Source organism: Hyaena hyaena, unplaced genomic scaffold, assembly GCF_003009895.1.
Source record: "Hyaena hyaena isolate Hyena2069 unplaced genomic scaffold, ASM300989v1 scaffold_21, whole genome shotgun sequence".
Taxonomy (NCBI): Eukaryota; Metazoa; Chordata; class Mammalia; order Carnivora; family Hyaenidae; genus Hyaena; species Hyaena hyaena.
The window spans coordinates 166676-182608 of NW_024080653.1; the positions used below are offsets into that span (position 1 = coordinate 166676).

Here is a 15933-nt window from a genome sequence, read left to right on the forward strand (position 1 = left end):
TCACTTATATGGAAAACATAGGCCAAATATCATCAGCCTTGGATGGTACTTGCACTTTAGCTAGTCCCAAGAGTTAGAGGGTGGCCCAGATGAGCCTGAGTAACTCTTAGACTATTCCTGGAGTGTGGGCTGGAAGCTGGGAACTGCTTGGAAACATTGAGTTCGTCCATCACATGTTTGGAGTTTTTAAATAGAGTTGCCATTGTTCTCACAAATCTGAATATTTGATGCAACTAAATAATTTAAAACATGTGAACAACCTTGCTTTTCTTTCACTGAGAAACCAAGCCCTCTCTTGCTACCAGTATAGTCTTGAGAGCCAGCAAGGGCAATGGTGAGGCTTAGAAGCTTAGCAGCAGCCCACAGATTGAATTCTTGCTGGGCCCGGGCCTGACCATGAAAACTAGGAAGATGAAGCACAGAGCTTTGCCCCAGATGCTAGTGAATCAAGGCAAAGAGACTTACTTCCTAATTCACCACCGCCAGCACTCTGATGCACACCCACATGTAATCTTGTTCCAGGAGGAGCAAACAAGTCACTGTCCTCTGTACCATCTCAGAAAGACCATTGACCCAGGGGTAGAAAGATGTGGAATGTTCATCCATTCATTCAGGGCTTAGTTTTTGTTGGAAGAAAAAAAAGGTGGAATTATCAGGGAGATAAGGACAAAAGGTCTCTGTCCTACAAGGGATTCCCATTCTCTTTGACTCTGCTCTAATGCTTCTTTTAGCTGAGTGAGAAAGCCAAGAGGTCATGTCCAGTACCCCCCTCCTCACTTGCACTTTTCCTTCATCTTCCTTGTCTACTGTTCATCCTGTAATTTCCACACCCTTTATCTTTATCCTTCTTTTATTTTTCAATTAAACAATGTTAATGGAACACAAATTTGTGGTAAAAGAATCCAATTCCACAGGAAAACCTATACCCATAAGTGAGGAGATTTCACTTTCAAAATGAGTCCACCGTACCTCAGTAGGGTAGTGTTGATAGTGGCGGGGGTGGGGGGAGTCTTTAAAGAAAAAAATATGTAAAACCAAAGCCAGAGTGCTAGCTCCAATGCTGCCAGATTTCCATCCTCAGCTCAGGAACAAATAAAAAAGCCAGGAAAAGTTAGCTCTTCCCTGTTAGAATTCTGTTTCCATTTGCTTGTTTTCCTCTCTTGCTTGCTCTGGCAGCTTTCAGATAAATAAATGAAGTGTGTGTTACATCACTGAGGATCTCTGGCCGGTCTGGGACTCCTTTGATTTGTCTGTCCTGCCCAGATCCCAGAGCAGGCAGCTGGCTTGGGGAGTGGTGCTGGCTGGTTTTCTTGGACAATCTTAGCAGGAAATGATGGTGACTCAGTCCAATATCTCAAAGCCATTTTCCAAACTCTTCAGGCCTCCCTCCCTCCCCAAGTCCTCCTCCCTCTAATTTGGGCTTCCTGGTGTCTTTTAAACGAGAAAATATCTGAGACTCACTAGTATTGGTCCACTAACACTTTTTCCTAGAAGCTGTTCTGGGGAGTGGCTTGGACTTCCTTCATTTTGTGGGCAGGAAATCCAGCTTTGCTGGAAGTAAACAGACAAAGGTGAGCACCAGGCTGGGGAACTGTTAAACAGGAAATTCGAAGTGGTTCTAAACAAATCCCAGAGTGCTCCTTGCTTCTGGCCTCCCGTTCTCAGGCAAGAGAAGCAGTCCCTGGAGATGGCAAGTGAGAATGGAGCTCACAGCTCCTTTGCCAACTTGCAGAGCACTCACGCAATGTTTTTCTCCCTGGGAGAAGGGAACAGCCCTAGACCATCCTCCCACTGACCAACCAGATGAGGTTTTCTGGGGCCAAGTGAAAAAGCCCCAATCCAGCAGCAAACAACAGATCTGGAAATCTTAACCCTTAACTAACTGTACCAGTCAAAACCTCCTCAGACCTCATCCTGCTCCTCAAGGCAGCAAGGTCCTATGAAAATAATTGTTAGGGGCTCCTGGGTGGCTCAGTTGGTTAAGCATCTGACTTTGGCTCAGGTCATGATCTCACAATTTGTGAGTTTGAGCCCTGAGTCTGGAGCCTGCTTCAGATTCTGTGTCTCCTTCTCTCTCTCTCTGCCCCTCCCCCACTCATGCTCTGTCTCTGTCTCCCAAAAATGAATAAATGTTAAAAAAAAATTTTTTTAAGAAAATAATTGTTAAAACAGGCAGAGTTCAAGTATCCCCTAGCAGTTGATTCCTATTTCACTGACCTTGATGCCAAAGTCTGCTCCCTTTCTTTTTATTTGTATTTCTGCTTATTAGCAGACAGTTTTGATCCATCCACACGAGGGTGTTATTGAATACCTTGTGTTTCTGCCAATAGTATACTTTTTTAAATGTTTATTTATTTTTGAAAGAGAGAGAGGGAGGTGAGCAGAAAGAGAGGGAGACACAGAATCCAAAGAAGGCTTCAGGCTCTGAACTGTCACCACAGAGCCTGACGCAGGGGCTCATGCCCCAAGTAGAAGTCAGATGCTCAACCGACAGCCACCCAGGCACCCCTGCAAATGGCATACCCTTAAGGGTCTTGAACCATGGCTGGTCCTCTGCCCCTGGCTGCCATCAATACGCGCGCACGCGCGCGCGCACACACACACACACACACACACACACACCCTTTCACAAGGTATAGGCAAGGCCAGTGATAAAGTGTTCTTGGTCTCTATCTCTCCTTCTCTTTTGTTGTTAAGGACCTTTTAAAGGCAAAGCAAACCTTTCCCTTCCCCTTCATTCTCCTACCCCTCTCCTCCCTTACTATTTGAATATCGCATCCACACCACTCCCAGAAAGTCTGCTTACTAAGATGCAGATCTGCCATGTATCAGAGCAACCTCCAGGGGACTGTCAGACACTGCTAGCACCCTGCTTCCTCCTGCCCCTCCCAACTTCACATTGAGAAGCCCTCAACCTTCAGAACAAATGGTATTGCTGATAAAGACCCAGCCCAGATGAGGCAGAGCCCCCCTCCAGCCCCTTAGGAGCCTCCTCCCTCTGTGGGGGACAGTCTTCCCTGAGATTCTTCTTTCTTCTCCTGCTCCCTTTCTCAGGTGTCATTAGGTTGTGAACTGAGAAGTATAAAATCATCTCTGCCCTATAATCTGGAGGGACCCAGTGAGACTAATAATTGTTATTAATAAATGATAAAAATTAGCACATGGTTCACCTGTGGAGCATTTTGTAGTTTATAAAATACTTTAACATATGCTATGACACTTAATACTTACCGCATGATTTTTTCCAGTAGATGTCATTATTAATTCCATATTATAAATAGGGGAATGGAGGCCAAATGGAAAAAAAAATAAAGTTACTGCTGAAGGTCATAGTAGGCAGTTATCGCGGAAATTTAAATAATAACAGCAGACCCTTTATAAAGCAACGTGCCTGGCACTGTTCTAAACACTTTACATCAGGAGCACCTGAGTGGCTCAGTCAGTTAAGTGGCCAGCTTCGGCTCAGGTCATGATCTTGCAGTTTGTGAGTTCGAGTGCCGCGTTGGGCTCTGTGCTGACAGCTCAGAGCCTGGAGCCTGCTTCAGATTCTGTGTCTCCCTCTCTCTCTGCCCTTCCCCTGCTCACACTCTGTCTCTCTCTCTCTCAAAAAATAAATGAACATAGAAAATTTTTTAAAAAATAAACACTTTCGTCAAGTTCCTCCTAATCCTCCTATACGTGCAAACATATATTTGTCCTTCTCTGCCTGACTTATTTCGCTCAGCATAACACGGAGGACCAAGGAGAAGAAGGGGGGAAATGGTGGGGGAAAGGGAGAGAGGCAAACCATGAGAGACTCTTGAATGCTGACAAAAACTGAGGACTGATGGATGTGGGGGGGAGGGGGGATGGGCATAGAGGAGGACACTTATGGGGATGAGCACTGAGTGTTATGTGGAAACTAATTTGACAATAAACTATTTGTTAAAAAAAAAAGAGTATAAAAAAATAAAATAAAATAAACACTTTACATCATTCAATCCTACAGCAACCTCATTTTAATCTCATTTTAAAGATGAATAAAAAGTGGGGTGCCTGGTTGGCTCAGTCAGTTGAGCGTCTGACTTCAGCTCAGGTCATGATCTCATGGTTCATGGGCTCAAGTCCTACATCAGTCTCGGTGCTGACAGCTCAGTTCCTACTTCGGATTCTGTGTCTCCCTCTCTCTGTGCCCCTCCCCCACTTGCACTCTGTGTGTGTATGTGTCTCCCTCTCTCAAAAAGTAAATAAACATTAAATAAATAAATAAATAATAAATAAATAAATATGAATAAACAAGGCAAAGAGACATAAAGAAACTTACCTGAGGTCACCCAGCTAACAAGTGGCAGAGCTCAGATTCAAACCTCAGACAGCTGGAGATACAATGATGCGACAGGGTCAGGAGAGGGCAAAGAGCTTTGCCAAGGTGGGGGGAGGTCACAGATTGTAATCATTTAGGGTATTGATAGCAGTTCAGTGTGCAGCCCCCAGCTCTGTAGGATCAGAGCCCACTTTTGCTCACTCACTCAAGAGTGGATCCATCTCTCCAGGCAGACTTGTGTTACTCAAACTCACAAGACTGATGTATTGCTCTAGATGCCAAACCACATTATCATCAGAGGATTGTTTGCTAAGCATGAAATCCAGAAAAAAAGGAGACTTGGAAGATTCAGATGTTTAATGGAATCAGGCTGATATGGTTTGATGGCTGGTTATGCTATGAGCACAGCCTGGATGTGCAACCCCTATGTGACCCCTTCTTCCTGAGTCCTTTCTACCTTGACCCCTGCCTCCCAGGCTGCATTTATCCCTAGTGTGGGGGAAAGGGGCATGCTGTTGTCTCGGATCTCATTCCCTGCACTCCTTTAGGAACTACTTGCCTTTGAACTTGAGAATGCCCAGGAATCGACCTGATTGGGGGCAAAAGGGTAGTGATGCTCCCTCCTCCAGAGCCTCCATCAGACACACCAACAGCTGTCATCTTATATCTTTGCCTCCATCTTCCTTGGTGTCCTTGTCAGGACCTTAGGGATTTGGGCTTCAAGGGAGGGAACCATGAAACAAGAAAAAGGTGTTTGAGGTCACTTCTCTATTGCCTACCACTGCCGCATCCCACATGCCCCCCTTGAAACCGGATGTCACTGGTTGAGAATCTTGAGAATTAATTCAAGAAACTTCTGCTGGGTATCATGTGTTACTGAGCACCCAGGAACAGGGCCTGCTCTTCACCCCCAAGGAACTGAGTGTGGCAGACGGGGCGGGCCAATGGGCTGGCACAAAGATGACTCAGGTCACATCTGACCTTAGCCCAATATGACACATGGACTTCAGTGTCTATGAAGACTTCTTAAAGGTCATGGACTTCCTTGTCTCACATGGTGGGAAGTGGATCCTTGGAGACTGGGTCAAACGCTTACAGCTCTCTCAGGCTACCAAGTTCTGAGTCCCGGCTCAGGGGCAGATCTGGAGGGTTGCATATTTCACAGTTCCAGGAGCGGTCCCAGTGCTGAAGGTCAGAATGGCCCTGGGCCCCAAAGACAGGAATTCCTTTCAGTCCATGTCCAAGACAGGGAGGGATTCCCCAGCACACTTCTGAGAAGTGCTTGGAGTAAAGATCCATGGCCCAAGTTTGGCAGGGTCGGATGAGTAGAAGCAGAGCTGGCATCCCCTCCCTGAATATCGCCAAACACCTGAGCCAATAAACATCCAGTCAAACTCAAAAATGCCAGGGCCCTGGCCCCTGGGGATGACAGGTTGGCCCATGAAGAGAGACTTAGGAAAGACAGAGGCAAAGGGTCAGGTAAGCTCTGTAATCATGCCTTCAGAGACCCTCACTCCCCCATACCTGAGGAGCCAAGTCTCTTCCAGACATCATAGTGTAGCACCACAAACACAAAGAAGGCCACATAGAGAAGTCCCTGACCACCACCTGCCTTTCTGGCCCACCCCCTGCCCTGTCCATCCCCTGCTCTCTACATCCCCTGCCCTGCCCATCCTCTGACCTGCCCACCTGCCCTGTCCACCCCTGCCCTGTCCACCCCCCCTCCCGTTCACCACCTGCCTGCTCACTGATTTGCTTAGAGCAGGAGGCAGCTCATTAGCTAAAGAGTAGAACAGGGCTTGGGATAAAACAAAAAACAAACAAACAAACAAAAAACCACCTAGGTTTTGTCCTGACTATGCCACTCACCAATTGTACTTCCTTGGTCATTCCATCCAAACTGCCTTTTACGGTTTGCAAAACACCTGCATGTAAGTTATTTCATTTGATTTCCATAGCCCTGAGCATAAGCTGCCCAAGTTTCATTGTTGCCTATAAAAGGAGAACTGTTGTGGTCAGGATCCTTTTCATGGCCAGCAACAGAACCCAAGGCAAACCATCTTGAAAAGAAAAGAAAATTCATTGGTTCCTGTAACTGAGAAGGCTGGGGATGCTACTCAGTTGGATCAAACAAGGGTATCTGTCCCTATCAACATTCTTCCCTCTAACTTGGCTTTATTCACAGGTAGGCTTCTCCTTGTGGGGTCACATGACTGCCAGCAGGTGCAGGTTACATCCTCACAACTACTAGTTTCCACTGAAGTCCTAGATCTAATGCTCATTGGACTAAAATGGGTCACGTGTCCACCTCTGGAGGAGGAATCGGTCCTATCCAAGGTCTATTGACCATGAGTGGAAGAGAGTGGTCTCCAAGGAAAATGAAGGTGTGTTAGCTATAGACTAGTCATGTAAAAACAACAGAGGACCCATGGTAATCTCTGGGAAGGTTGGGTCCCAGTATTTTTAAATCTTTAATGAGAAGTGACTGAAAAAGAACTGAGCTGAACTTGTCACTTTCCCCCTGAAACTGGGCTGTGTCGCACACATGGTGTCCTTTAAGACTGGATACCCAGACTTAGGTTATTAACAATCAAACTTAGGTAATGAACTGATGTCACCCTATAAAGCAATTGATTTATTGGGGCTGTAGAGCCAGACCTCACCCTATGAATGGGTGTAAGCTGTCCTATAGAGGAAATGGATGACCCAACTTACAACTACCCCAGAAGAAGTTTGATGCAGGGACAGTGGATGAGGACAGAGGAGGCAAGGCTCAGGTTAGAATGAGGGGAAGTTCTTATTCCTGGTTTTGGGGCCAGGGTAATTTGTTGTGAAGATACCTGAATTATTCCAGTGAGGCTAAGGCATAAGCAGTCTATGGCCACATGAAAGCAGATGAGAAGTGAGATGGAAACCTCTCGAACAAGGCCAGCTTTGTGGGTGTGCCAGCTGGGAAGTCACTCAGGGCTCCACATTTGGAAGGGCACTGTGATTAGTTTAATACCCTGCTGTCACTATCTTGAGATAATCTCAATATTTTTGTACAAGGAGTCCCATATTTTCATTTTGTTCTGTATCCCAAATTATGTAACTACTGCTGCTGTCAAGTAAGAACCCTTGGAGGGTCCGAACCCTAGTCTGTGCAATGATGCTGAGCTATTGTCTTGGGTGCATCCCCTTCTTTTGGTCTCACTCCATGCCTGGTTTCTGATGATCCATGAGGAGCCAGAGAAAGGTTACCTCATGGTCTCGGCAGAATGGCAAAGGGGTGATCAGTACTTCCCCAAGAGCTGTCACTGTGTCACCAGTGACATTCACTAGCAAGGAAGGGTGGTGATCAGCAGGGCAATCTGCAAGGGCCATGGGCAGCAAGAAGAATGGCGTGGAAGACAGATCAGAAAACCCAAAAGTGGACAGGCAAGGCCTCAGCCTTGGGGTAGGTGGCTTCCCCACATCGGGCCGGAGAAGAAGTAAGTGAGACTTGTGTTTGTGACTTGAGCACAGTGTTGGACAGTCAACTTCTATTGGTGGCTATTAGTTAATAATGAGAGCCATTATTATTAATACATGTCTAATTACAAAGTCTGTGAAACACAGAACAAAGAAGAAATTATCTGTGATGTCACTGTTTCAAAACATGTACCTTAAATTAAAATGAAATTGCTCTCTAAAATATGTATATATACAATTGACCTTTGAACAATACGGGTTTGAACTACACAGGTCCTCTTACATGCAGATTTTTTTCAATAAATACCATCCAGTCCAGTATGGTATTTCTCTTCCTTGTGATTTTCTTTTTAAACTTTTTTTTAGTGTTTATTCATTTTTGAGAGACAGAACATGAGTGGGGAAGGGTCAGAAAGAGAGGGAGACACAGAATCTGAAGCAGGCTCCAGGCCCTGAGCTGTCAGTACAGAGTCCAACACATTGCTTGAACTCATGAACCATGAGATGATGACCGGAGCCAAAGTCAGACACTTAACCAACTAAGCCACCAAGGCACACCTCTTCCTAGTGATTTTCCTAATAACATTATCTTTTCTCTGACTTATTTATTGAAAGAACATAGTATGTAATATATATAACATACAAAATATGTGTTAATCAACTGTGCTATCAGTAAGACTTCCAGTCAACAGTAGACTAAGTAGTTAAGTTTTAGGAGAGTCAAAAGTTATATGTAGATTTTTGATTACATCTCCTCCTGCCATTGCTCAGGATGGACTGCATATATTTATATCCATCTCACAGCATTTTGTCATCCATATTTCACCCTCATTATTTTTAATAAGTACATAGTATTCCATGATATGAACACATAAAAATCTGTTGTTAATTCTGAAATGTTGAAGCTTATCAAAAGGTACAGAGAATAGCATAGCTAAAAGGAAATGCCCATGTATCATCATTCATATTCACTAGATGGAAACATTTGAGGGGCATCTGGGTGACTCAGTTGGTTAAGCATCTACTCTTGATTTCCGCTCAAGTCATGATCTTGTGTTTCATGAGATTGAGTCCCGTGCTGGGCTCTGCACTGACAGCATGGAGCCTGCTTGAGATTCTCTCTCTCTCTCTCTCTCTCTCTCTCCTTCCCCACTCATGTTCTCTATCTCAAAATAAATAAACAAACATTTCAATAAATAAATGCTAACATTTTACTTTAAGAAAGCCTTGAAGGAGCCTTCTGTGGGTCACGTGGGTGCTAGCTAGCTCCAAGAGACCTCTCAGAGATAGCTAGGATCTGCTACAGGGATATCAGTGGGGACCCAGGGTCCTATACTGGGAACCAGAAGCTTACTCTGGTTATTTTGAAATCACAAGACATAGGGTGTGCACTTCGTTTAAACTGCCGAAGACTCATTGGACCCTGGGAGACATTTCACGATTGTCCAAGGCCACTCAGCAAGTAAGTAAAAGACAAAACCCCACCCCCAGGGTGTCTAACCCCAGACCCTGAACTCTTCCCCATTAACATGCTGATATGGCCCTCCCTGGACCCTCAGGATTCTCAGGGAAAGGAAGGCTTGAACTGGATGCTGTCCCTTCTGATGCTGACTTCCTGCCATCCTACTGCAGCCCTGGTGACAATTTCAGCCTGGCCCAGGACAAACACTAAAACAGAGTCAATGGCAGTAGGGGACATTCATTCGCAATGCAGATTCAAGCCTCTGCCTCCAGACCTGCCCAGATGCCATTGGAAAGTAGGCTTACTGCAGTGAGTCACCATTAATTGGGTCTCAAGGGCAGAAGAGCCAAGCAACTTTACCTCCTGGGGATTTGCCTCCACCAAACCCAACTGCAAGGTAGCAACCACAGGAAAGCAAGCCTTGACTTGCTGACACCAACACTGCTCAGGGGAAGACTTTCCTTCACTTTACCTCCAATTTCTCCCTCTTCTGTTCTCAGGTCTCATTGTGCTTTAATATAAAACACTTTACTTCTCCATCGCTTCTATTTTCACTTGCCAGGAGTTTGCGGGAGATCACATGGCTCTGGGGTCTAGTCTTTCTGCTTTTTTGGCTCATTATTAATCTTGCAAAGGCTATGTGAAATTTTGAAATGAAGTCATCGTCTGAACTTTTGCAACAATTTCCAACGACCAGAGGGCTGGCACTGGGCACTATGGCTGAGACCAGGGGCTAAGACTTTTTGCTCCTTTGTCACAGAAATTCTCACCATCCTTGACAGAGGGCAGAGTCCTGGATGGGAATGCCAGAAGGAAATTTTATGTGGCTGCCCTCAGAAAAGAGAACCAATTGACAGATTCTTAAATAACACAAAGGCACAATTGGGCATTGGTTTTATTGGAAGAGAAAAATAATGTTAAAATAAGAAGGGTGGCATTGATTTGTCAGTTTAGTACAGAATACTACATAATTCAGACCAGCTCACCCAACCGCCTTGCTAATTAACATGAAGGCAAAAGAGTGGGTCAAGGGCTGTGTGGGACCCCTATGCTACCTAATGCTTAGGACTAAGGTAAGGTATGCTTCCTTTCCTCCTTGGAAGAAAAAGAAGAAGGCAAATAATGAGCTACTATTTCTTCAGTGGGGGGAGGGGAGGGCAGGCACATGGGTCTTTGTTTCATTATCCTTTATAACACATACACACGTTATATAGATGCATCGAATACTTTATAACTTAAAATGAAATAATAAGGTAATAAAAGTATTGAGGACATTTAGGTTTGTATCATGGAAGACAGGAAGGTGATGGGGAAGGATGTAGGAGAAACCCCCCAGGATGGAATTTTTATTCTGGAGCCTGTAGTAAACACCTCCTCTCTGCTGAAATAGATTTTCTATGACACAAAGGTTTAGAGTGTCTCTTCTCTATTTGTGACCCTTAGGAACAAAGTCTTAATCCCTTCCATAATTCTGAACCTATCCTCAGTGATTCCTCCAGCAGAACCAAGTCAATCACCCTTTCTTGTTGCAAGAACCACACACCTTCAAGACAGGGCCATGTGAGTTTGTGGTCACAGTGAGTGGGCTACTTGGGGAGAGGGGTCGTGCTGAGTAGGGGGAGTCTGACTGAGTCAAGGGGCCCTCTTCCCAACTGATACAGGGCCATGGGACCCTCATAAACAACAAATTTAGTCAACATCCAGACGACTGGGATTACTAGGAGCTTTGGGGGAACCCTAGGCCACACCTCCTTGAATGTAGCAGAGAGAGTTCATGTCCAGAGAACGGTGTGAATGAGATCAGTGGCTGCCAGTCCTTAGTCCACATGTGAGTACTACCCTGGACAAAGTACCAGTCAGTTTGTAGGCAATCACACACACATAGCCTAAACCATATTGGCAGAAAGCTATCAGTTGTCCTTTCTTGGGAAACCTACCTACTATTCTGGCTTGGGGGTGCTCAAATGTTCTTTCTTTTATGAAATTAAAGTCATAACAGATAGTTTAGTAGAAACTTTCTTCACCAAACTCTCTTAACCAATGAACTAGATTAGTCAAAACCCTTCAGTCTCTTGGTCAATCATACACATTAGTTATAATTATTTCAACTAGTTAATCCATTTATAAACTAATCAATTAAAGTGTAAACATAAAAGATACTGACCAGTGAAATGAGTATGAGCAGGAAGAAACACGGCTATTTCTACAAAAACTAGATTGAATGTTTTGGAAAGACTCAATAAAAGCATGTCAGTAAAAAAAAAAAATGCTATCAAAAAAATGCCACCAAATTAGGAATGAGTGACAGAATTATAAAATATTGGGAGGAAAAATATAAAAACGAAGAAAGGTTTCACAATCCGATTGCTTCATAAGTGTCTGGAATGTCTTGCCCCCTGTCAGAGAAACTGGAATAAGGGTTCCAGGAACATACAATGTGGGCAGAAACACACTGTACAGAAACAGCAAAGAACCCTTCTTTCAGGAGACCCATAAGTAAACAAAGAAAAGGCTTAGGTTTACATCAGAACACTAGCAAATTACTACACATTTAGGTATCTAGAGTAGAAAAAAAGTCCCTTAAAGAAACCATATATTTCTTTTACAATTGTCTGTCTTAACCAACAGTTTCAATGATCCAACGAATTATCAATTCCATTTGCATTGGAAAAGACTGTACCTACTCAGTAAATAAAAGGCTGACCCAATAACAGTCCCTCCCAATCTGAAAAAATTATTGGTACATGGTACCAACAGATTCCAGCAGTCTGGCCTTTCCAAGGCTAAGTGGCTATGAATTCTACTTTCAAGGTGTCAAGCAAAGGTAGGTTTCAGCCTCACTTCAATCCAACACTTATCCTAATAATGTATTTGGTGGGGGGTTGTTTTTTTAATGTTTATTTATTTTTGAGAGAGAGAAAGAGCATGAGCATGGGAGGGACAGAGAGAGGAAGACACAGAATCCAAAGCAGGCTCCAGGCTCCGAGCTGTCAGCACAGAGCCCTACGTGGGGCTCAAACCCATGAACCATGAGATCATAACTTGAGCCAAAGTCACATGCTTAACCACAGAGCCTCCCACACACACCCCAATCATGTACTTTGAAAGTTATCAGCAGAGTATATTTTTCCTCCTCAGTCGACTCTCAAAAAGGCTGCATCTTCTGAAAGTCAGTAACATGCATACAGTTCTCAAAAGGAGACTGTCCAAACCCTATAATCTGTAGAATCTTTAAACATTAGTACTTTAAAAACCAAAAGAGAGAAACCCCAGCAACTTTAGAACAGGCTATAAATAATTAGGCATTCGGTCAAAGCTGAGTGGTTAAATATCTTGGAATTTGTCTTAACAGAATGTGCTTTCCTGGAAACCATACAGCAAAAATGGCAAATGTCATTCTCACTCAAACCAGAGGAACTATATCTGAACTTCCTCACTCTTACAGTAAAGGCGCTAGTCAAACACCCAAAATCTGCCTTAGCAAAATCTTTAAGGAACAGCCGGATATGACTGAGACAACACCAAGATACCAGTCTATAAACATTATGAAAGTTTCCTTTCAAGCCTCTTGCATGTGTTTGCCTCCCCTTTCCCCCACCCCAAGTATTTCCTCCAAAAGTCAGTTCAAGCTTGAACAAATTGGGCTGCAGGCAGGGCAGATCCCTGCAGTCATGACCCAAAGCCCAAGAACCCAAATGTTTCCCATGAGGACCACCAGTCAGCTGCAGAATGTAGACTAGACAGGACGGCTTTGACAGATGTCATGAGCTAGCCAACCCCATCTCTCAGGACATGAGAAGGTCCCTTTTCAGACAGCCACCAACCCAGGTGACTGGAATTTCAGATAAAAACATTATCTCCAGGGGCGCCTGGGTGGCTCAGTCAGTTAAGTGTCCGACTTCGGCTCAGGTCATGACCTCACAGTTCGTGGGTTCGAGCCCCGCGTCGGGCTCTGTGCTGACAACTCAGAGCCTGGAGCCTGTTTCAGATTCTGTATCTCCCTCTCTCTCTGACCCTCTCCTTTTCATGCTCTCTCTCTCTCTCTCTGAGAAATAAATAAAAAATATTAAAAAATATTTTTTTGAAAACATTATCTCCAGCAATATATCCAACAGACACCTTTTTGGAAGCTTGAATAAGGCAATTAAAAGTGATCAGAGTGGATCTGTCTTTCTAAGTGGATTTACCTTTCCTCAGTTCAGCTAGGCTGCCAGAACTTTCCATCTTCAGCCCATATCTACCACCGAGATAAAGGCAGAAGGAACCAGACTCCTCCAGCCAAAACAAATTGAGCTGAATTCTAACCTTCCTGCATTTCTAGATTTGTGTCAGAAGTGTGAGCTCACTAACTGGTGTCTGTGATATATTACCAGAAAAGATAAATGCCTCACTATCCAGAATAAGAATGTACTTATAAGTTCTGTTGAGTGCTGACTACTTAAAAACTCAGCAATAAAACCATGTTATACACAATTGCTAAAATGCTAAAATGGCACAGTGATGTACTGGCCCAAGGCTCTCTGTTATTCTTATACTTTGACTCACTCTGTATTTGCTCTGCTTTGAACTCTTTCACTCTGGAGCCACTTCTTGCTCTGTAAATCTCAAAATAGGCTGGGTCAGAGGCGCCTGGGTGGCTTAGTTGGTTAAGCGTTTAACTTCGGCTTAGGTCATGATCTCATGGATCATGAGTTTAAGCCCCGCGTTGGGTTCTGTGCTGACAGCTCAGAGCCTGGAGTCTGCTTCGGATTCTGTCTCCCTCTCTCTCTCTGCCCCTCTCCCACTTGCACTGTTTCTAAATAAATAAATAAATAAATAAATAAATAAATAAATAAAGACATTAAAATAGACTGGGTCAAAAACAGTCTCACTGACCCAATGAGCTTCAATGACATGCTCAGTAATATTTAAGTTTGCTCAGCCTCTGCAAATTTCCCCAGGATGGTTCAGCTGTTGAGGGTGCAAGGAATCCAATCATCTTTCAGGGAGTGGGAACTGGAGCAGAGAGCCACACATGCTGGTATGGGCATCCACCAAGTCCACTTCCCCCTCACCATCTGGGGCATCCGTGGTTGTGGGAAGTCAGGCAACCCCAGGTCATATTAATAGTGGCCCCTAAACACTTCTATGGCCCCTGTACCTTTTGGGGCACCTTCCTGTAGCCCCAGGCATAGCTCATCATTTCTTCCCAAGCCGTGACTCCTTTCTCTGGACTTTACCCTAGCCTCCAACAAAAGAGACCTAAGTGAAGTAATAGACCTTTGTCCTCCAATCAGGAGGAATCATGGGGGATCCTCTTTCCCCTCACTTCAGGAGGATGAAAGAAATCTCTCCACTTCATGCTTCAGGGAGTTTCATCCTGAAATTCCTTGAGTTGCCCAGGGGGTCTAGCACCCCCTTCCTAGAATGACAGATACATGTGTCCCTGCCCCTGAAAGCTTGCCCTATGTTCCCATGTCTAGATCACCACATTATTTATTCATTTAAGGCAACACAGAAACATTCAAGAGCCCACCGTGTACGAGACCCGAAAACTATGCACAGGGGATACAGCAGTGGATGAGACAAAATTCTCACCTACAAGCAGCCTACAGCCTAGCCGAGAGGGAGAAACAATAAACCCACATGCCGATAATGAAGGAGGTAAAACAGGGCAACAGGGAGAAATTGAAGGTGGTGGCAGGGATAGTGGCCTTTAGGATAGTCAGAGAAGGTTGCTCTGGTGAGGGGACAATGTGAGCTAAGATGTGATGGTACAATGAAGCTAACTAGTCTGGGGAGCCTTGGTAGCTCAGTCGTTTAAGCACCCGACTCATGATTTCAGCTCAGGTCATGATCTCATGGTTCATGGGATCAAGACCCAGCACAGAGCCTGGTTGGGATTCTCTCTCTCCATCTCACTCTCTCTCTCTACCCTCCCCCCCCCCCACCCACCGCCTGTGCATTTTTGGGTGCTCTCTCTCGCTCTCTCTCTCTCTCTCTTTCTCTCTCTCTCAAAATAAACATTTTAAAAAAAGAAAGAAGAAGCTAACTAGTCACACATCTGTGGGAAGAACTTTCCAGAAAGAAGATACAGCAAGTGTCAATGCCCTGAGAAAAGAGCAAGCTTCATTTTGTCAGAAAGACGGTGGCTAGAAAGGGGGTCATAGAGGTAGGCAGGGACCCGTGCATCCCCGGGACCTCCTGGGCGGCAGAAGAAGCCACCCGAAAAGCAGTGAGTGACCGAGTCCGAGGTTTAAAAAGATCACCTGGGGGCACCTGGGAGGCTTAGCCGGTTAAGCATCTGACTTTGGCTCAGGTCATGATCTCATGGTTCATGAGTTTGAGCCTCAAATCAGGCTCTCTGCTGACAGCGTGGAGCCTACTTCAGATCCTCTATCTCCCTCTCTCTCTGCCCCTCCTTGACTTGCACTCTCTGTCAAAAATAAATACACATTGGGGCACCTGGCTGGCTCAGTCAGTTAAGCATCCGACTTTAGCTCAGGTCATAATCTCTCAGTTCGTGGGTTCAAGTGCCACGTCAGGCTCTGTGCTGAGAGCTCAGAACTTGGAGCCTGCTTCGGATTCAGTGTCTCCCTCTCTCTCTGCCCCTCACCTGTTCGCGCTCTGTCTCTCTGTGTCTCTCAAAAATAATAGTAACATGGTTGGAACTTGAGGGTGTTATGCTGAGCGAAATAAGTCAGGCAGAGAAGGACAGATATCATATGTTTGCACATAT

General features: G+C 44.8%; 1 protein-coding gene across 1 annotated transcript in view; it reads left to right on the forward strand.

The window, feature by feature from the left end:
- The window catches only part of RAB37 (RAB37, member RAS oncogene family), a 59139-nt gene that overhangs the window by 4285 nt on the left and 38921 nt on the right, over positions 1 to 15933 (forward strand). The window lies entirely within an intron of this gene.